Consider the following 23,864-nt stretch of genomic DNA (forward strand, 5'->3'; position numbering starts at 1 on the left):
CCGCTCGCCCTCACCAGTGCCGAGCCGACTGCTTGCTCATTTGAAGATAAATAGATACAAAGAGGCTCACCTACGGCTGGCTTGGCTAGTACAGGCAGAGAATTCAGATATGCCTTCAATTCTTCGAACGCCCAATCGCATTCTTCGTCCCAGTGAAATTTAGTGGCCTTGCGCAGTATTTTGAAAAAGGGCAGGCTCCGGTCGGCTGTCTTGGAGATGAATCTGGACAGAGCAGTTATCCGACCGGTCAAACGCTGCACTTCCCTCAGATTTATTGGAGGCGGCATATCTTGTAGAGCTTTCACTTTGCTGGGATTTGCTTCGATACCCCGCTCGGTCACTATGTAACCCAAGAAACACCCTCCTTTTGCTCCGAACAGGCACTTCTGGGGGTTTAGCTTGACTCCATATCTCTGTAGCGTTTGGAAAGTTTCTTCCATGTTTTCGAAGAGATCGGCCACTCTGACGGACTTGATAAGAATGTCATCCACGTATACTTCCAGATTTCGTCCGATCTGCCCCTTGAACACTTTGTTCATCAGCCGCTGATATGTAGCTCCCGCGTTCTTCAACCCGAATGGCATCACGTTATAGCAATAGGTGCCGTTGGCTGTAACGAAGCTGACTTTTTCTTGATCTTCACGGGCGAGCGGCACCTGATGATAGCCTTGGTAAGCGTCGAGCATACATATCAGCTCGCAGCCTGCAGTGGAGTCCACCAGCTGATCGATCCGCGGCAGAGGGTAAAAATCTTTCGGGCAAGCTTTGTTGAGGTCCCGAAAATCTATGCACACTCTCCATTTATTGCCTGGCTTGGAGACTAGTACCACGTTCGCCAGCCAGCTAGGGAATTGGACCTCGTGTATGTGGCCGGCCTCCAAGAGTTTCTCGACTTCCGACCGGATGATTGCATTCTGTTCGGCGCTGAAGTCCCTCTTTCTTTGCTTCATCGGCCGAGCGTCCGGTCGGACGTGGAGCTCATGCTGCGCTATACTCGGTGAAATTCCGGGCAGCTCATGCGTCAACCAGACGAAGACATCACGATTTCTTTAGAGGCATTTGATCACCTCCTCTTTCTGGTTGTCCTCCAGATCGGATGCAATGAATGTCGTGGCTTCCGATCGGGTCGGGTGAATCTGCACTTCCTCTTTTTCTTCATAAACCAAAGAGGGAGGCTTTTCAGTTATAGCGTTCACCTCGATTCGTGGCGTCTTTCGAGCGGAGTTGGCTTCTGCTCGGACCATCTCCACGTAGCATCGCCGAGCTGCTAGTTGATCTCCGCGCACTTCTCCCACCTTGTCCTCGACGGGGAACTTGAGCTTCTGGTGGAAGGTGGAGACGGCCGGTCGGAACTCGCTGAGCGCCGGTCGTCCCAAAATGACGTTGTATGATGAGGTGGAGTCGACCACCACGAAGTTTGCTATCTGCGTCCTCCTGAGCGGCTCTTCTCCCAGTGAGATAGCTAGTCGGATCTGTCCGACCGGCTGAACTTCGTTGCCCGTAAATCCGTAAAGAGGGGTTGTCATGGGCAGCAGCTCGGCTCGATCAATTTGCAGCTGATCAAACGCCTTTTTGAATATGATGTTGACCGAGCTCCCTGTGTCAATAAAAACGCGGTGAATAGTGTAGTTGGCTATTACCGCTTTGATGAGGAGAGCGTCGTCGTGGGGTACTTCAACTCCTTCCAAGTCCCTGGGCCCGAAACTCCTGACTGCAGCCGACCGCATGGATCTGGAGCTGCCGGACGCTCGCCTTCCTTGCTCGGTTGGAATCTCCTCCGGTCGGACCACCAGCTATGATGTTGATCTCGCCTCGGGAAGTATTACTTCTATTTTCTTCTTCCCGAGCGGACGGTCAAGGACGTTCCCTAGACATCCGGAGATTCTCCCGCCTCGGAGAGCGATGCCGCTCGGGAGTCTGCTGTTGTCGCCTGTCAGCTATCGTCCGATCGGCTTCATGAGTTCTCTGTCGCCTGTCGGATGATGGCGATCGACCACCGCCACTCCGGGGAACGGGATGAGCGATCAAGGGGAGACTCCGACAATCCCTTGTGTTGTGCGTGTCTGTCCGGTGGAAGGAGCAGAACATTGGGGTCCATCTCTTCTTTGGCTTGGGCCGTGCGGCAGCTACCTCTTGCACGTGGGGCCTAGCATGGGGGGAGCGGATTGCTTCGGCCCTTGGTCCTCTGGGTGGCTGATGAGCCGCTTGCGGCTTCCGTTCGGCATGAGGAGCCTGCTCGGTTGGAGTTTCTTTTTTCCGGGCCGCATGCGCTTCCTCCACGTTGATGTATTCGTTGGCCCGGTGTAGCATGTGATCATAGTCTCGGGGCGGCTTCCGAATGAGTGATCGGAAGAAGTCCCCATCCACGAGGCCTTGTGTGAAGACATTCATCATGGTCTCCGAGGTGGCCGTTGGAATGTTCATGGCCACTCTGTTGAACCGCTGGATGTAGGCTCGGAGCAATTCTCGGGCTTCCTGTTTGATGGCAAACATACTAACACTGGTTTTTTGATAGCGCCAACTGCTTGCAAAGTGGTGGAGGAAGGTCGTACGGAAGTCTTTGAAGCTGGTGATAGACCCGTCCGGCAACCTCTGAAACCACCGTTGAGCCGATCCGGAGAGGGTGGTGAGGAAAACTCGGCACTTCACCCCATCTGTGTATTGATGCAGGGTTGCAGTGTTGTCAAATTTACCCAAATGATCGTCCGGGTCGCTGGCTCCATTGTACTCGCCGATCGTCGGAGGCACGTAGTGCTTGGGCAGAGGGTCTCGTAGAATAGCCTCTGAAAATTGACGATTAATCCACTCGGGAGATGCGTCCGCTCGGGGGGCTTTCCCTTTTCTTTCGTCTCGTCTAAGCATTTCATCCGAAGAAGATCCCCGATCTCGATTAGTTGCTGCGGCTTCAGGGGTGCAGAATAGGGCCCGATGGAATGCAACGGTGGCCTGTGGTGCTTCCGCTCGGCCACCAGACGCTGACGTTGCTTGCTGCTCCGGCCGCTCGGCTGGTTCTTTCTGTTTTTGCTCCACAAGCTTGGCGGCCCTCAACTCGATCAGAGCGTCGAGTTCCTCCGTGGAAAGCGTCACCGTGTGTTGTCGTCCAGCTTCGTCCATTGCTTCCGCTCGGATGCAGGAGCGTTCCCACAGACAGCGCCAAATTGATCCTGTCCGAGAGCTGAATCAACGGACGCTGGGCACGTGGCGCTCTCCGAGTCACTGACGTGGATCTCCGACCGGTCGTACGGTCCTCCGGTGAACCTGCAAGGAAGTCGGCCCAGGAAGGGGTTCCCGGCGACGACCCTCCGACGCTCAAGTCAGGCAAAACTCAACAAGAAAGTGGCTCCAAGGATCGTAGAACGCGTACCTCCGGCGAAGGATGAGGGCCTTTATATAGGGCTGGAGGGAAGCGGGTGCACACGTACCGAGGTGTACACGTGTCCTTAGCCCATACCCCAGTAAGGGCCTTTAAGTGAGCTTACCTGACCCCATACTGCTACAGTCCAAGCATGTCTTCTGTCAGAAAAATATGTCCCTTGTCCTTTTCCACTTTGCTTCCGGCAGGGTGTCCGGCCGGCCCGCCTCCGGGCGTCTGGCCGGCTAGCCTCTACCTTACGTCCGGCCGGGCACACATAGTGATCTACTAGGATTCTCGATGATGTGTTTTGTGGAGACTTAGCAGTATGCTACCTCATGTTTCGGCCGAGCGTGCCCTCCGCTCGGCCCTACGATCTTGTACCATGAGCGCCGGGGCCCAGCTTCCTGCTGGGGGCGCCTTCAGTTAGAGCCCGGTCAGCCGGCCGGGCGTTCAACCAACCCCTATCCGGTCGGCCACCCGGCCCTTTGACTTCCACGTGGCGTTGACTCCCTAGAACGGTGGTCCCCTATTCTTACCGCCGGATCAATTTATTTTAAAAATCCATTTAAAAATTCTTTTAAAAATTATTTAAAAATATTTGAAAAATCATTTTAAAATTTATTTTAAAATTATTTTAAAAATCCTTTAAAAAATTATTTAAAAATATTTAAAAATTCTTTTTAACTTAAAATTTATTTTAAAAATCCTTTTTAACTTAAAATTTATTTTTAAAAAATCTTTTTAACTCCTTTAAAAAAATATCCTTTTAACTACAAAATTTATGTTAAAATCTCCTTAAACTTTAAAATGTTTTTAACTAAGCAACTAAAGAATCATGCTAAGTAAAGTTATAATTGAACTCAAACTCACCCTATGTCCTATCTATTGTAGGAAACCAATTGGATCTTGGACAGTAGTTGCTCCAATCATATGACTAGAGATCACACCAAATTCACAGTACCTACTAAATCTTAGGAACATTTGCCTTTGGAAACAACGAAAAACTCAATATAATTGGCATAGGTAATATTGAGCTTAAAATTGATTTTATTATTACAAATGTATTACTTGTTGAAAACTTCAAGTATAATCTTCTTAGTATTGGTCAATTGTGTGACACTAGATATAAAGTTAGGCTTTTATCATCGAAATGCTTAATCAAACACTTAGATAACCCTATGATAAGTCTAAAAGGGTTTAGAAAAGATAACATCTATACAATTAACTTAACCACTTCTTCAAATAAGTGTTATTTACCACAAAAGAAGAAACTTGGTTATGACATAGAAGAATGTCACACAAATTTCAGAAATATAAGAAAATTAAAAGGACTAGTTAGAGGATTACCAAAATTACCTAACTTACACTCAACAATATGTAATGCTTGTCAACAAGGAAAATAAATAAAATCTACCCACAAACCAACTAATCAACCTCAAACCAACTCAATACTAGAACTTCTACATTTAGACTTAATTGACTCCCATGGTGTCAAATCCATAAATAGAAGTTTGTATTGTCTAGTAATAATAGATGACTATTCTAGGTTCACTTGGGTAAAATTTTTAAAAAATAAAGATGAAACTTTTGAAATTTTTACAAACTTTTGTAAGTAAGTTGAAAATGAAAAAAAACCTTAAAATTAAAAGAATTAGAAGTGACAATGGAGGTGAATTTAAAAATCATAACTTTAATAAATTTTGTCTTGAAAACGGATATCATCATGAATTTTTGTATCCTAAAACACCTCAACAAAACGAAATTGTAGAAAAAAAAAATAGAACACTACTTGAGTCCTCTAGAACAATGCCAAATGAGTATAATCTACCTAAGTACTTTTGGGCAGAAGCTGTTAGTACAGCCTGTTATGTGCAAAATAGAACAACACTAAATAAAACATATAACAAAACCTTTTTTGAAATATATTATAATAAAAAACCCAATATAAAATACTTTAAAATATTTGGGTGTCTGACCTTCATATTAAATACAAGAGAACATTTAGGAAAATTCACTTCTAAAATAGAAAATGGAATTTTTGTAGGATATTCACTAAATAGTAGGGGTTACAGAATATACAATAAGGTTACGCTAAGAATTGAAGAAACCACAAATGTAAAATTTGAGAAATCCAAACAAAACCTAGAACAAATCCAAATTAAGCCAATTGGATTTATTCAAGGTGACAATAATCAAGAAAGAACCAATGAAGAAGAAGAAGAACCTCAAGATAATCAACCACCTAGAACTATAAGAGTCAACTCAAATCATCCAATTGATCAAATAATTGGTGATCCAGACTTAAGGGTTCATACTAGGTCATCTTTAGAAACCTAAGTCAAATCTCTCTGATTTCAAAAATTGAACCCAAAACTATAGCTGAATCGTTACTTGATCCAGACTGGGTCATAACTATGCAAAAGGAACTAGCTCAATTTGAAAGAAATGAAGTTTGGGATTTAGTGCCACCACCCAAAAATAAAAAGATAATTGAAACAAAATGAGTGTTTAGAAATAAGTTAAGTGAAACTGGGAAAATTACTAGAAACAAAGTCATGCTAGTCGTTAAAGGATTTAGTTAAGTAGAGGAGCTTGACTATAATAAAACTTATGCCCCAGTAGCAAGATTAGAGTTCATTAGAATGTTACTCAGTTATGCAACCCATAAAGGGTTTAGATTGTATCAAATGGATGTCAAATCCGCCTTTCTAAATGGACTAATAAAAGAAGAAGTCTATGTAGGATAGCCACCTAGATTTGAAAGTCTAGAACACCCCGACTATGTTTTTAAACTAAAAAAGGATTTATACGGGCTTAAGCAAGCACCTAGGGCATGGTATGAAAGGTTAACCTCTTACCTAATATCCAAAGGGTTCAACTAAGGTCAAATTGACCCAACCTTATTCCTTAAATTAATAAAAGAGGGCATCTTCATAGCCCAAATCTATGTAGATGATATAATTTTTGGTTCAACTAACTCAAAATTTTTAGAGGAATTTACTAATCTAATGGAACAAGAGTTTGAAATGAGCCTAGTAGGGAAATTAACTTACTTTTTAGGATTACAAATCAAACAAACAAATGAGGAAAATTATATTTATCAACAAAAATACACCAAAGAATTACTTAAAAAATTTGGAATGGAAAATACTAAAGAAATAAAAACACCTATGACAGTTAACACAATCCTAGATGACTACCCCAATAGAAAACCAGTCAACTTAAAATACTATAGGAGTGTCATAGGTAGCCTACTGTACTTAACTGCAAGTCAACCTGATATCTTATTTGCAGTTAGTATGTGTGCTAGATACCAAACTTGTGCTAAAGAATCTCATTTGACTCAAGTCAAAAGAATCTTTAAATACCTTAAAGGAACATCAAATGTAGGAATTTGGTATCCTAGAACTAACAATTTTGAGTTAATAGGCTATTCTAACTCAGATTACGCTGGGTGTAAACTAGACCACAAAAGCACAAGTGGTGGATGTCAATTACTAGGTCCATCACTTGTCAGCTGGTTTAGTAGAAAGCAACATTGTGTTGCTCTATCTACAACTGAGTCAGAGTATATAGCGATAGGAGAATGTGCCGCACAACTATTATGGATGATGCCCACCTTGAAAGTTTTTAATTTAAACCTCACAAACGTAAAAGTATTAATCGACAATATTAGCTCAATTAACTTAACAAAAAATCCTATGCATCATTCAAGAACCAAATACATTGAAATTAGACACCACTTTATTAGGGATCATGTCACTAAAGGGGATATAGAACTCAATTACATTGAGTCCAAGTCTAATTTAGCTGACATATTTACCAAACCCCTGCCTGAAAGTGAGTTTAGCAATCTACGACGAAAATTAGGAATGCGTTTAATAGACTAGGATTCTTAAATTACAAAAATTGTTTTCAAAAATAGTGTTTTTAAATTCTAGGATAAAACTTTCAAAACTTCCCATTATTAGAATTTCAAAAATAAATTTTAGCCTTAGACTAGGTCAATTCCTAAGAAAGCATGTTCTTATAGGACTAGAATTTGAGCATCTTACCAACACACTAGGGCTACATTGTTTGTGATTGTTGAACATAATAAAAAGGGGTGAGATGCATAAGCAGATTGCCTGGACTTAAGATACTTATTTCAGTGCATCGATATAAGTCTGGGCGTTAAATACAAAACACATATCAATCAGGTTAAGTTATTCAGTTTAGTCAAACACTAACTGATTACAGTTGACTTAACCTGGCTAATCATATGAAAGCTGCTAACCTCTGATAGTTAGTAAGTAACTAATTGGTTAGACAGTTTTTGTTATGTCAGGTTCAGGGGGAGGATTAACTATTTTAATACTTATTTTGAAATTAGTTTTGAAAAATATTTCCTTAAAAAGATTTTTTTTAACTAACTAAGTTGTTTTAAATTTAAATCTTATTAGCTTTTAAAATTAAAGTTTAACTTGCCTTTTAAAATTAAGATTTGAAAATTGGATTTTACTTAATTTTAAAAATTGAATTTTACAAACTTAAGTTTGAAAATTGAGTTTATCCACTAAGTTGAAATTTAGATTATATAAACTTGGCTTTAATAATCTCACTTTTTTTAAAGATGGTATATATGAAAATTAGTCTTTATAATCCTTATTTTTGAAAGACTGTGTTTAAAAATTTTGTTAAACCTGCAAAGCTTATATTGAAAATTAAATCAATTTTGCAAAAGTTTATCCTTGAAAATTACTTTAAAATTTACAAAGTTATCTTTCTAAAATTAAACTTAGCTATTTTTTGAAAAAGCTAAAAGCTAAAAGTAAAAATGTTCTTTGTTTTCTACTTTAGACTCCCCCAAGTCAATCTGACTTTAATTCTTTAATGAATTTCTTTTACTTCCCTAAATCACTTATTTTTTTTGTATTATTTTTGATGAATATCAAAGGGGGAGGGTTAGGTGGTTTAAGTTTATTTAAACAACGAAATACCAAATATAAAAATAAGACTAACTTAAAAACCTTATAATTGCTTGTTTTACTTGCATCTTTTTCACTAACTTAACCCTGGTTGTCATTGTATCAAAAATGGGGAGATTGTTGGTATGGTTAGCACTAATGGTCTAACTTAAGTTTTGATGAATGACAAAGTAGGTTAAGTTAGTTTCATATTGATCTAACACTTTGACCAAGTGTGAAGGAGAAGCCCAGACGGGTCGATGGGCTGACATGACGTCTGGCATGAAGTCCAGCTAGGTCGACGGGCTGACCTGATAGCTGGCACGAAGTCTAGACGGGTCGAAGAGCTGACCTGACGTCTGGCACGAAGTCCAACTAGGTCGACGGCCTGACCTGATAGTTGGGACGAAGTCCAGATGGGTCAAAGGGCTGACCGGACGTTTGGCAGGTAAGTTAAGGTAAGTCACTGGAGGGGAGTGACTGTGAGGACGCGTTCCCGGGAAGGGAACATTAGGCGTCGATCCAACTTAGATCCATTTCAAAAATCTAAGTTGAGATCGTGACTAGATTTCGGTCTCAAGGAGACGAAATTTAATTATTACTTTTTATTATTATAATTTAACTGTGCTAACACTTTATTTTGCAGGGTAGTTTTGCATTTTGCCTCAGACTAATATTTTTAGCAGGTTGTTGAAAAAACAAAGGTCCGAGCGCTTGGAATTCAAAAGTTATCCTTGACATACGGTGCCACAGGGAGCACTCTGGTTGGACGGGTTACGTCACACTCCTGGCGCTCGGAAGGGATCTGGGCGCCCAGAGCCTCGTATATAAGGAGGATGCACCCTGGAGCAAAGAATAACAAACAACAAGATCTTCCAACACTTGCTCTGTCGTGTTGTGCTCCTGCGATGCTGCGAAGCTCCTCCGATAACGCGCTTCTTTTTCATTCATTATTGTTGTCGGTATTTTTCCTTTAAAGCAATTGTACTTTCACTTGTAATATTTTGAATTTCTAGTGGATTACCCAACGAAAGCACTCAACGAGTGCGGTCCTTGGAGTAGGAGTCGACCAAGGCTCCGAACCAACTAAAAAATTACTTGTGTTAGCATTGTTCCAATTTCAAATTTTCCGCTGCGTACTCGATCTTCTTTACGATATTTTTTTTTGAAAATCGATATTCAACCCCCCTCTATCGACTTTCACGATCCAACAAGAATGATATGGCCCGAGAATTTGAGATGACAGATATTGGCTTAATGTCATTTTACCTCAGATTAGAAGTGCGTCAATCGGATGATGGAATTTTTGTTGGGCAACAAGTATATGTGAAGGAAGTTCTGGATAGATTTAATATGTCAAATGGCAAACCGGTGGCTACTCCTATGGAGGCTAGAGCTAAATTGAGCAAGGACGAAGAGGGAGAAAAGGTGGATCCCACACTATTCAAAAGTCTTGTGGGATGCCTAAGGTATTTGACATGTACTCGGCCGGATATTCTTTTTAGCGTAGGGGTAATTAGTCGATTTATGGAACTACCAACAACGAATCACATGAAGGTGGAAAAGAGGATTTTGATATATTTGAAAGGTATTATTGATTTCGGACTGTTTTATTCGTCATCCAAGGAATTCCAACTTATTGGATATTGCGACAGTGACTTTGCCAGAGATATAGATGATCGAAAAAGCATAACTGGATTTGTATTTTTTATGGGGACTAATGCAATTTCGTGGAGTTCAAAGAAACAGGCAATCGTCACGCTATCTTCCTATGAAGCTGAATATGTCGCAATTACGGCATGTGCTTATCACGCAATCTGGTTAAGAAGAATGTTGAAGGAGATAGGCTTGCCAGAGAATGAAGCGACCACAATTTTTGTCGACAACAAGTCTGCTCAAGCTCTGGCAAGGAACCCTGTTTTTCATGATCGAAGTAAACATATCAATACGCGCTATCATTTCATTCGAGAGAGTATTACGAGAAAGGAGATCAAATTTGAATATGTGAAATATGCTGATCTAGTTGCGGATATTTTTACAAAGCCTCTTGGAGTGGATGTTTTACAAGATGAGGAGTATGTTTAGAGTTATGAAGAAAATAAATTTTAAAGGGGAGTGTTGAAAATAAAAAAAATTAATTACGTTGAGAAAGTCAAAGAGTCGCTGAGAATGTCGAAGAGCCAGGAAGTCCAAGAGTCATCCAGAAGTCTTTTATCCTCTATGAATAGTGTAATTGTATAAAAAGAAAATATATAGATAGAGGGAGTGCTCATCAACGATTCCAACAACGACAACTTCACGAAGCATGCCTACGTAGGAAAGGCGAAGACATTGGTCTCATTGCTCATAGCATACGCCAAGGCTTAGGCCCTTCAAGATAGACAACAGTGTTTTTTTTTCTTTTTCAGTTTCGTTCCAGAAGAGATTTAAGATCTTTATAAAATAACAAATTTCAGAAATCAAGGGCGTCATTAGAGAGGATTACATCGTAATACAAATGAGCAATATGAATAAAGAGAATACAATCGAAATATCATACTCAATTCAAAGGCACTCACGAAAGAACCAAAAAGAAACTAATCACGGTCGATCACAAATTTCCTACACTTTCCTTGGCGTAGGTGGTTGGAAGAGAAGGCTCAACGACGCCGGGAGGTGGTGCCGGAGCTCTGTAGGCGGTAAATGCTGACGCTAGCGAGAGCTTCCTGTCTCCCCTTTGCTCTTCCGAGGAAGTAGCAGCAGAAGCCAAGTAAAATGGCAAAGAGAATGAGTGGAAGGGGCAGATCTATGACCAGGCCCATGCTCTCTGGCGGTAAATGTAATCCGACGCGTGGTGGAGGACCTTAAATTGGATGGGGAGGTAGAAGAAGGAAGATTAGAGAAGCCAGTAGCCACTGGAATAATCTGTGTTTGGTAATCTTAAGCTTGCTTTTCTGCTTGTGCTGTCAAAGCCAAAAGTAACCAATTCTTGAAGAAAAATTAATAATTGTGGAAGGAAACTGATCTGGACTGGACTGAGAATCTGAGATTAAGAGATTGGGATGACTCCTTGATGAGTCCACGACTATCGGATCGACTTCCGCCGGATTGGCTTCGGATCCGTCTCTGACCATCAATCATAGGATTGAAAAGAGGTCAGAAGGAAGTGAGACGTACCTTGAATGATTCCTCTAACATTTAAGTCAGATTCCGTGAGAAAGAGAGAATTAGAGAGGAAAAAAATAGTTGAGAGAGAGAAAAAAAACAAAGAAAATCAATCCTGGCATAACCCTCTTTTGGTTCTATGGGTAAAATATATCCAATTGGAGAATTATAATGCTCATTTTGGTATAATCCTATGTTTTTTTTTGTTCTTTCGGTAAATTTTAAAATATAAAACATAATCTAATATAATTTTGTAATAAAAGCTTATTTATTGAAAAATTTTAATATATAAGCTGGTTCAACATTTAGGCTACCTTGAACGAAAGATAATCAACCTTGTAATATAATAAAGATTATATTATATAAGTTATTTTAACATTTAGTCTCCTCGAGGTGGTGCGGTAGTTGAGGCATAGGGTGTTGCCACATGAGATCCTCATGCCTTGGTCACATGCACTAATGGCTAGTAGTCACCTGTGATTTACCTCCTCCTTGTTATCGTAGGGATGGATTGGCGAGGGTGCTGGGGGCAAGCGAATCATCTTTTATCATAAGATTATATTACAATATTGATTATTTTATTTGGTATCATTCTAAAGCTGTAATGCAATGTCATATAGATTATACAAGATAAAAAACTTTTATAATCTGGATTACAAAGTCAATATCATGTAATCCAATTATATTTCAAGCTCAATATTTAACTAAAATTTAAATGTCAAATATACCCTTAGCACATTTTATGTACCAACCAGTCGTCGAAGTCACTACCACTACCTGTCGCTGCTAGCCACTGACGGTGCGGTCAACGCCGTCGGCGCTGACCGCCGCCGGCTGTCAGTCACTAGTGCGGCCGTTGCCATCTGCTGATAGCCAGCTAGTGGTGGCGACTGGTAACGTGGGATATTTTTATCATTTTATAATAATATGAATTATATTTCTTATAAAAAATAATGGACACCAAACAAAAGAATGTAATCACCCTTGTAACTAAAAATTACATGTATAGTATACAACTCTTTCACCAAACGTAGTGATCTTGTCTGAAACCGGAGGAGATGACGTGCTGGGTAGGTGACTATGCTGTTGACTGGAAGACTTTGCATGGGAGAAAAAGATGATGAGCTGGAGTAGGAAAAGGGCTCCAAGTGCCTTCCTCCTCTCTGTGCACACTCAAATGAGCCAACAGAATGTTAGGACAAAAATCTGGGAAGGGATCCATGGCATAGGTCTTCCGACACTTAAGTCAGTAGATGACCGAGGTAAAAGTGGAGAAGAACTATGGTGCAATTGAGTGAGAATTAATGAAGAGTAATCTTATGCTGTAGTATGCAAAGAGTGTAAAACGTACCCCCTCCGAGAGAAACCCCTCGTTCTTATATCACCTTTGATAACCTCGCAATAATGAGGCAACAAAGAATATTCAGTGTTAAAAGATGTCGGATAATGGAAGGTGTACAGTCTGACATGTGTACAGTTATCCTCTGAGAAATCTTTTGTCATATGTATATGAACAGTCTCGTGTAACCTCTGCCATAATGATAGAAGTTGTATAGTCATCTTCGTAAGAAAGTTCCATTGAATGTATATATTTAACCAAAGAATATACTATGACAGCTGTTATTTTGATAATATGTTGCGAGTCCCTGACAATGTTGTCTTCTAGAATATATCCCGGTCGGATACTTGGAAGAACGGGGTATCCCGCCTGTCTCTATGTCTGACTGACTTTGTAATGAGAATAACCTTATGTATCTTTTCCCTTTGAAGAGGGGGGGGGGGTGAGTCTCATAAGTCCAACCGACCATAAGTCTAACTGGAATATGCTTGTAGGCTCATTGTGAAGATTTGTTAAATAATGAGGAGCCAAGTCTAGTAGTTCTGGTTAACTCTAGGACCTACCGGTCGTATAATGGGAGACTAACTGTTGGATAACAAGGTGCTCGGACTCATAGTTATGACCAGCCATGTGATAGTCTGATTTATACTAGAAGTTGTATTATATTGTAGGACGATCTCTGTAAGCTGAAAGTAATATTGCAGAAGCGGAGAATTGAACCTCATATGCTCAATTGACTTTAGGGCCGTTCAGATTAAGTCTATATGTCTTGGCGCTGAATGGAGAAATAGTTCTATTGAGCACGCTCGAATATAACGTTCAACCCAATATTGAGAGCGAACACCCAGCTTAGATATGCCTAGCCGACCTTTGGGCCATCTAGGTATATAATAGAGTTATGCGATGCGAGTAATGATTTTGACCTGCCTTTGTGTCGACTGGTTATTCACAAGTGGAGCATTGGATCCTTTTGAGTCAACTGCCCTTATACCGAAGGCCTTGGCGTCGAGTGAGGAGCTAAGCCCTGATGAGGGTGATGCGCTGGCTACCACCTCACTTTGACTTTGACTTCCATGTTATTTTTGTTGGTGCGGTTAGAACTAACAGTCTAACTTAAGTTTTGATGAATAACAAAATAGGTTAAGTTAGTTTTGTTATTATCTAACACTCTGACCAAGTGTGCAGAAGAAGTCCAGACAAGTCGACGGGTTGACCTGATTTCTGCCACGAAGATCAGCTAGGTCAACGGGCCGACCGGATAGCTAGCACAAAGTCCAAACGGGTCGACGGGCTGACCGGACATTTGGCACGAAGTCCAGCTAGGTCGACGGGTTGATCGGATAGCTGGCACAAAGCCCAGATGGGTCGAAGGGTTGACCGGACGTCTAGTGGGTAAGTGGAGATAAGTCACTGGAGGGGAGTGACTGTGAGGACGCGTTCCCGGGAAGGGAACTTAGGCACTGATCCGACTTAGAATCATTTCGGAACTCTAAGTCGAGATCTTGACTAGATTCTGGTCTCGGAAAGACGGAATCTAAGTCATACTCTACTTGTTGAACTTAAACTGTGCTAACATCTTGTTTTGCAGGGTATATACATCATATGTTTGCCTCCAGACTAATGTTTTCTTACAGGAAGGAAGTTGTTGGAAAATCGAGATGGTTCCGGGCGCCTGGAACCCCGGGATGGTTCCAGGTGCCCGGAGGTCCAAGCGCACGGGAGGGATCCAGGCGCTCGGGAGGTGAAATTCTATCCCAACGTCGCCTCGTCAAGTGGAGCTCACTGATTGGCTCGGCTACGTCACATCCAGGGCGCCCTGAAGATTTCAGGTGCCCCAAACCTCATATATAAGGAGAGTCAAGGCTGGAGCCAGAAACACAACTCAAGAACTGCTCTTCTGTTCTCCTACAATGCTGCGACGCTCTTTCGACGACAAGCTCTTCTTTTTCATTCCGTGTTTTTGTCGGTATACTTTTATTTTAAAAAGTAATTGTAATTACCATTATAATATTCTTCGAATTGCTAGTGAATTGTTCATCGAAAGCACCCTTGTGTGCGGGCCTTGGAGTAGGAGTCGACACAGGCTCCGAACCAAGTAAAAGGTTCTTGTGTTAGCATTGTTATTGGTTGTTCACTTTTTCCGCTGTGTATTCTCGATATTTTTTAAATCGATATTCACCCCCCCTCTATCGAACACTCACGATCTAACAAGTGGTATCAGAGCAGGTACCGCTCTGATTTGGTGCAACCACCAATCAGACAGGGGGTGTAATTTTGTTTCCTTTGTTTTCAGTTTTCAATTTTTCGTCTTTATCCCAAACTGGTATTATTACCTTTTTAGGAACTCTTTTCGTTGTTATTAATCTGATTTGGTGCAACACCAAATCAGTTTTTCAGTTTACTTTTATTTTAATCCCGCACTATTAATCCAAGACCTAGTCTTGGGACTCTGTTTGTCTTTTTTCTTTATTTGTGTGTAGGATGTCTCAACTTGAAGGCTTCAGCACAGTACATCCTCCCCTGTTCAACGGGGATGACTTTTCATACTGGAAGAAGAGGATGGAAGTCCACCTAAAGACAGACTTCGACCAATGGTTCAGCGTCACAAGAGGCTACAAGATGTCGGTCGACAACTCCGGAATCCCACTGGATCCAGAACAGTGGACTCCGGATATGAAGAAGAAAGCTTCAACAGAATTCAAAGCACTCAACACGCTCCAGTGCGGACTGACGAAGAAAGAATTGAACCGGGTAGGACCGCACCAGAATGCGAAAGAACTTTGGGATAAATTGATCGAGCTACACGAAGGAACAAGTGACACAAAGGTAACGAAATGTGACTTGTTATTAAATAAGTTATTTAACATTAAAATGCAGAAAGGAGAATCGGCAAGTCAGCTACACGCGAGGATCAAGGACATCCTCAACGGTCTCCACGCAATAAGACATCAAATGGAGAACAGAGACTTAATAAAGTATGCCTTGAACGCTTTTCCACGCAATAATTTGTGGGCATCTATCGTGGATGCTTACAAAATCTCTAAAAATTTATCCAAACTAAAATTAGATGAGCTTTTTTGTGAATTAGAATTGCATGAGGAAACTAACGCCAGGACCGAGAAAGGTGTAACTTTGTTTGCAGGTTCTTCCAAGGAGAGATCTAAAAACAAGCCCGAACCCGAAGAAGAGTCGGATCAGGAGACTGAAGATGAAGAGTACCTGGTGAACCTGGTAAGGAAGATGTTCATAAGGAGAAGGAACAACTTCAGCAAGAAGGACCTGCAGAAGATCAACTCCCCTGAACCAAAGAACGTAACGTGCTTCGGATGCAACAAGAAGGGACACTACAAGAACGAGTGTCCGAAACTGAAGAGCGACAAGACAAAGGCATGCATCCAAGAAGAAGGCTCTCAAAGTGACTTGGAACGACTCCTCCTTGGACGAATCGGAGGTAGAAGATCAAAAGCACCAAAGCCACCTCGCGCTGATGGCCCTCAAAGAAGAATCAGAAGACAGGTCCGAACCCGATTCGAGCCACGAGTCCGTACTCGTTTCCGAAGGTCCCGACGAGGTAAATTTTATTTTAAATAGAATTTTTTTTAAACTTATTTCATGCTTGAATAATAAATTAGTTAAACTAGAAAAAAATAAATTGTTCCTTGAGGAAAATCAAAATCTCAAGGAACAAATCAAAAATCCAAATCCAACTCAAGACACAACATATGAGGAGGAAAATTTATTACTAAAACTAGAAATTAACAAATTAAAAGAAATGTTAGAAAAATTTACAACTAGATCTAAAAATTTAGATCTAATATTAAACAATCAAAAAGCAACTTACAACAAAACCGGACTTGGCTACAAGTCAAGTTCAAATAAAATATTTAAATCATTAATAACTCAACACAAACAATCAAGTAAAGATTGAGTTCCGAAAGCGTGTTAAACCACGCAAGTAGGACTCAACCAATACTACATATCCAAAGAAAAAATACATTATATAAAATCAAATAAATCAAATCAAAAAACAAAATACAAACCTAGACCAACAAATTCAAAAACCAAATATTTTAAACCCTACCAAGACTTAGAATATCATCAAGTAAACTATAACTATAAAAAGAACAAACATAAACCAAGAACTAAAAATAAAAAATAAAGGCCAATAATTCAGGGGGAGGCTCCAGAATAGCTAGCACCTCCAAAACTAACCTTCCCGGTAGGGTAACCCAAACTAACCTACCTGGCAGGGTAATTAGGACTAATTAGAAAGGGTTCAAGTTTAACTTGACATATGGTACTGGTGAAGTTTTGGATGATAGTACGTTAGGGAAGCTTAGTCTATGCATGTCTAGGAAGATATGGATTCGACCTGGTACATTTGGCTAAGTGGAACTGACCGAGCTACCCTTTATGGATCCTAACCAGTTAGACCAAGGTTTTGTACTAAGTCCAATGGATAGGACTATTTGGAAAACCTCGAAGACATGGTTACTCTAATGATGTCCAAGTGACTCACCATAGCTCAGAAGTTTATCCAGAGAATGCATATCTGTTAGACCTAAAGCTAAACTTGAATCTAACACAAGTTAAACCAAACCCTAAAATTGAACCTAATTCATCTCACAAAATTATAGGATTCCATGATTGAAAACGTAGATCGGACGAGATGACTAAGGACTCAATTATATTTAAAATTAAACTAAACTAAATAAAATTAAAATAAAATAAATTAAACTAAATTAAATCAAAATAAACTAAATTAAATTAACCTTAAAAATTATTTTAAAAAACTTTAAAAAGTGTTTTAAAAACACTTTTAAAAATTTTAAAATTATATTAAAAATTCTTTTAAAAACTTTCAAAATTATTTTAAAAATTCTTTTAAAAACTTTAAAAATTATTTTAAAATTTCTTTTAAAAAACTTTACAAATTATTTTAAAAATTCTTTTAAAAACTTTAAAAAGTGTTTTAAAAAATCTTTTAAAAAAACTTTAAAAATTATTTTAAAAATTATTTTAAAAAACTTTAAAAAATATTTTAAAATTCTTTTAAAAACTTTAAAAAGTGTTTTAAAACTCTTTTAAAAACATTAAAAATTATTTTAAAAATTCTTTTAAAAACTTTAAAAATTCTTTTTAAAACTTTAAAAATTATTTTAAAAATTATTTTAAAAACTTTAAAAAGTGTTTTAGAAACTCTTTTTAAAACTTTAAATTTTTTTTTAAAAAACACTTTTAAAAACTTTAAAAAGTGTTTTAAAAACTCTTTTAAAAACTTTAAAAATTATTTTAAAAATTCTTTTAAAAACTTTAAAAAGTATTTTAAAAACTCTTTTAAAAACTTTAAAAATTATTTTTAATTTTTTTAAAAAAAAATTTCAAAAAGTGTTTTAAATATTCTTTTAAAAACTTAAAAATATTTTTTAAAATTCCTTTAAATCTTCTTTTAAAAAACTTTGAAAATATTTTTTAAAAATTCTTTTAAAAAATCTTTTAAAATTATTTTAAAATTCTTTTAAAAACTTTAAAAAGTGTTTTAAAAACTCTTTTAAAAACTTTAAAAATTATTTTTAAAAAAAATTTATTTAAAAACTTTAAAAAGTGTTTTAAAAATTTTTTAAAAAGCTTTAAAAATCTTTTTAGAAAATTCCTTTAAAACTTCTTTTAAAAACTTTAAAAATATTTTTAAAAAATTATTTTAAAAATTATTTTTAAAACTTTAATTTTTTTTTTAAAAATTCTTTTAAAAACTTTAAAAAGTGTTTTAAAAACTCTTTTAAGAACTTTAAAAATTATTTTAAGAACTTTAAAAATCTTTTTAAAAAATTCTTAAAAAAACTAAAAACGAAGTCAAAAACCCAGGGTAGGCGCGCCTGGTATTCCCTTCCGGGGCACCCGGAAGGGACTCCGGGTGCCCCGTCGTAGCTAACCCCGGGTGCTCGGGAACGGTCTGGGCGCCCGGAGCCCCCTATATATTGGGGGGCAGGGGCGCCCTCACCTTTTGCACCTCCTCTTCACTCTTATCAAGGCTCTTTCCGAGCTTTACCGCGAGAGTGATCTAAATCAAAATTTTATTCCATTATGCGATTATTACGCTATTGTGAATCAATCAAGGTCGTCATCTCTAAAACTTTAGTCATGATGCCTCGGTAACTCTCTTTTTCCTCAGTTTCTTTAAATATTTCACTGATTACTTGCTTTAGTATAGTTTTTTTTTAAAAAAAAATAATGTAGAAAACGCTCTAGATCTGGTACTGGGCCCTCGACTGCTAGTATTGACCCTAGGTTTCCTACTGACAGACTTAGGATTAAGTTTGAGTTGACTATTTATGTGCCTATTAGGACTAAGTGCCTAGATAGAGAGTTTTTCTTACGATCATGTGTTCCAGTTGTAGAGGTTATTAGCCACTATAACTTGCGAAACCTTGTTTACTGTACCAGTTCAGTAAACATAGATTTATGTGCTGAATTTTATAATAACTTGGTTAGGGTAGATGATCTCACTTATGTCACTAGGGTAGCTGGTACGGATATTACATTATCTCCTACCACTATTCAGGACTTCTTAGAGTTATGACCATCTACGTGTCATTTTCAGTGCTACCCTACTAGGGATCTACCATTTGGTGATCTCTACTCATACATTACTCTGGATACGATTTACTCATATTTTTTCGGAGGGGAGTGTGTACCCACGGTGCCTATGTTTAGGTCAATAGGCCTTTGAGTTCATGATTATGCACTCTATAGGGTTTTAGTTTTCTGCATCTTACCACTATCCACTCGCGACATAGCGATGATGCGTCCATTTCATTCCTTTCTCTTGTATGCCCTTTGCCATAGATTAGATATAGATATTAGTCTACACATCTTTCAAACCATTATCTACTCAGCTGGATATATCACCAACGCTCGAGTTCATATGTCGTATTGTCATATTTTGACGGCATATTTTGCCCACCTACATATTGACGTCACCCGAGGTAATGTTCGAGCCATGACTGAGTTCGACGTCATAGGACCTAGGAGCTTCTCATTAGCGGGTGTCCACATAGATAATGATGTTGTCATGTCTTGGCCCATTTGGCCCATTTGGCGACCTCTCATGTCGCTTATGTCGTCGGCCCATTTGGCGACCTCTCATGTCGTCGACCGACGACCCTTTGGTCGTGTCGTTACTCACTAGGACTTTCTACCCCTGACAGTGGATTTTTGCCTTCCCCAGGATTCGAACTCTAGACCTCCAGGCTAAGTAGTAGAGTTTATGAATCCTGGTAACCAAGTGAGATGATCTCACTTAGTTACCAGGATTCATAAATTCTAATACTTAAGCCTGGAGGTTTAGAGTTCGAATCCTGGGGGAGGCAAAAATCCACTGCCAGGGGTGGAAAGTCCTAGTGAGTAACGGCACGGCCAAAAGGTCGTCGGTCGACGACATGAGAGGTCGCCAAATGGGCCGACGACATAAGGGCCGACGGTCAACAACCCGAGGGTCGCCAAATGGGCAGCCAAATGGGCCAAGAGGGCCGGGTCGTTACAATGCTTTTTGCCATAGATTAGATATAGATATTAGTATACACATCTTTCAGACCATTATCTACTCAGCTGGATATATCACCAACGCTCGAGTTCATATGCCGTATTGTCATATTTTGACGGCATATTTCGTCCACCTACATATTGACGTTGCCCGAGGTAATGTTCGGGCCATGACTGAGTTCAACGTCATAGGACCTAAGAGCTTCTCTTTAGCAGGTGTCCATGTAGATGATGATGGTGTCATGTCTTGGCGGAGGGGGGCACAACACCAGCCAGACCCAGATGGCTAGGAGGAGGCAGAGCATGATGAGTTTATGGTCTTGTTATTCGGCGAGGGCGCTCCGACCCCTGTACCACCTCCACATCTAGGCCAAGCACCTCGTCCCGCTCCTCACACTCTAGGCGATCGTGTTGCTGGACTTGAGCTATCCATGACGAGCCTTTGTCAGGAGGTCTCCGATTTGAGATGAGACATGAGACAGGATATTTCTTACCTTCGATGTGATCTGTCCAGTTCTCGAGAGAATGCCCAGACCCGTCACACTGAGCTGATCGAGATGTTCCGTTCCTTGGGTTTCGGACCACCCGGACCACCCCCTCCTTATCTTGATAGACTTCCTGATCACTATGTATGTTTTATTGTACCTTGACTTTGACATTGACTTATGATATTCTGGGCTACACCTACTTAGGTATATCTCAACTTTGAAAATGATTGATTCTGATTTGTTTAATAGACTAGGAATTTTAAAATTGTTTTAAAAAATGATTATTTTCAAAATTCTAAGGTAAAATGCTGTTATGTCTTTAAAATTTCCAATTTTTAGAATTTTAAAATCAGTTTTAGCCTTAGACTAGAATAATTTCTTAGAAAGCATGTTCCCCTAGGGCTAGTACTTGAGCATCTACCAACATCCTAGGATTCCCTTGTTTGTGATTGCCAAACATAGAAAGGGGTGAGATGCGTAGGTAAATTGCCTGGACTTAAAATACTTATGTCAGTACATCGATATAAGTCTGGACGTTAAATACCAAACATATAGTAATCAAGTTAAGTCATTTAGTTTAGTCAAACACTAACTGATGCGTAGACTTAACTTGACTAACCAAGTGAAAGCTGCTATCCTCTGAATAGTCAGTAAGTAGCTAACTGGTTAGACAGATCTTGTAATGTTAGGTTCAGGGGAAGGTTAATTATTTTTCTACTTATTTTAAATTACTTTTTACAAAATACCTCTTTTAAAACAAGTCAAAACTAAGTGATTAAAAATTTTAAAATTAGTTTTGAAAGTTAAAATTAAGTTTTTTAAAAATATTCTTTATTGTTCAAATTTTAAAATTTAATCTTGAAAATGACACCTTCTAAACTTGGTTTCTGATTTAAACCTTCCAAACTTAGTTTTGAAAATTGAAATCTTCAGTTTTGAAAATTATATTTAGGTTTCAAAACATATTTTTGAAAATTTATCTAAATGGTTACAGAGTCAGATTTAAATTTTAAGTTTTTACAAACTCAAACTTATTTTACTTAGTTTAAAAACTTGACTTGTAAATTGAACTTAACCCTCTTTGCAAATTATGTTGCAAAACTCTTTTCGAAAGATTAAGTTAAAACTCTAATTTTTTTAAACTTAAGTCATTTTTCTATGTTATACTCCCCCAAAATAATCTGACTTACATTTCTAAATTTCATTTACCTTGCATTTTTCTAAGTTACCTTGTTGTTCTATGTTATCTTTGATGAATGTCAAAGGGGGAGGGTTAGGTGATTAAGTTAGTTAAACAAACAGAAACAAAACAAAATCTAAAAGCTAACTTAACAACTTATGCTTGTTTTTTTACTTGCATATTTTTCACTAACTTAACCAGGTTGCCATTGCATCAAAAAGGGGGAGATTGTTGGTGCGGTTAGCACTAACGGTCTAACTCAAGTTTTGATGAATGACAAAATAGGTTAAGTTAGTTTTGTTATTATCTAACACTCTGACCAAGTATGCAGAAGAAGTCCAGATAGGTCGACAGACTGACCTGATGTCTGGCGCGAAGCTCAGCTAGGTCAACGGGCCAACCGGATAGCTAGCACGAAGTCCAAACGGGTCAACAGGCTGACCGGACATTTGGCACAAAATCCAGCTAGGTCGACGGGCTGACCGGATAGCTAGCACGAAGCCTAGATGGGTCGAAGGGCTGACTGAACGTCTGGCGGGTAAGTGGAGGTAAGTTACTAGAGGGGAGTGACTGTGAGGACGCGCTCCCGGGAAGGGAACTTAGGCACCGACCCGACTTAGAACCATTTCAGAACTCTAAGTCGAGATCTTGACAAGATTCCGGTCTCGGAAAGACGGAATCTAAGTCATACTCTACTTGTTGAACTTAAACTGTGCTAACATCTTGTTTTGCAGGGTATATACATCATATGTTTGCCTCCGGACTAACGTTTTCTTGCAGGAATGAAGCTATTGGAAAACTGGGGTCCGGGCGCCCGGGATGGTTCTGAGCGCTCGGAGGTCCGGGCGCCCAGGAGGAATCCGGGCGCCCGAGAAATTCTATCCCAACGTTGCCTCGCCAAGTGGAGCTCACTGATTGGCTCGGCTACGTCACATGCAAGGTGCCCTGAAGGTTCCAGGCGCCCCGAACCTCATATATAAGGAGGGTCAAGGCTAGAGCCAGAAACACAACTCAAGAACTGCTCTTCTATGCACCTGCAACGTTGCAACGCTCTTCCGATGACAAGCTCTTCTTTTTCATTCCGTGTTTTTGTCAGTATACATTTATTTTAAAAAGAAATTGTAATTGCCATTGTAATATTCTTTGAATTGCTAGTGAATTACCCATCGAAAGTACCCTTGTGTGCGGGCCTTGGAGTAGGAGTCGACACAGGCTCCGAACCAAGTAAAAGGTTCTTGTGTTAGCATTGTTATTGGTTGTTCACTTTTTTCGCTGCGTATTCTCGATATTTTTTAAATCGATATTCACCCCCTCTATCAAACGCTTATGATCCAACAGTTTTTGGGTCGTTTTATAACATCCAGTATCACTAGTCTGCCCTTCAAGTCTAGTTGAAAGAGGCTTGTAACCGACTGACTAGACTCGAGTCTTATTTTAGTCCAATTTCCCAACTTATTAGTCTGGATGACTGAACATATTTCTAATTTGATTGTCCAATCATGTTCTCACTCACACTTTAAATATTACAATTAGCCTTTATCTTGGAAAGCTACATGCAAGTAATGCGTTGATGGTACGTAGGAAGGAGGTCTTCAGCATAATGTTGTGGTTGTCTTGTCTATCATAAATATCCATTTATAGGTAAGCGCCATGTGTCTTACTACCTCATTCTTCACAGCGATAGTTGACGCATGCCTTTTGTATAGATCAACAACACTTCCTTCTTTGCAATCCAATGATTACCAATGAGTAGGCCATTTTGATTGAACGATTGAGATTGGAAAGTAGCTCATTGTTTCTGTTTAAAAACCAAAAGTGATGAGAAAACCAATCACTTGCATTTCATCTTCTCGAACCTTCTCTCCAACTA

General features: G+C 39.4%; 1 pseudogene; it reads left to right on the forward strand.

Annotated features, from left to right (window-relative positions):
* LOC121999297 overlaps positions 1 to 10,668 on the forward strand; it is a 76,232-nt pseudogene extending 65,564 nt beyond the window's left edge.
* The last annotated feature ends 13,196 nt before the right edge of the window (positions 10,669 to 23,864 follow it).

This window comes from Zingiber officinale, chromosome 7A (genome assembly GCF_018446385.1).
Source record: "Zingiber officinale cultivar Zhangliang chromosome 7A, Zo_v1.1, whole genome shotgun sequence".
NCBI lineage: Eukaryota > Viridiplantae > Streptophyta > Magnoliopsida > Zingiberales > Zingiberaceae > Zingiber > Zingiber officinale.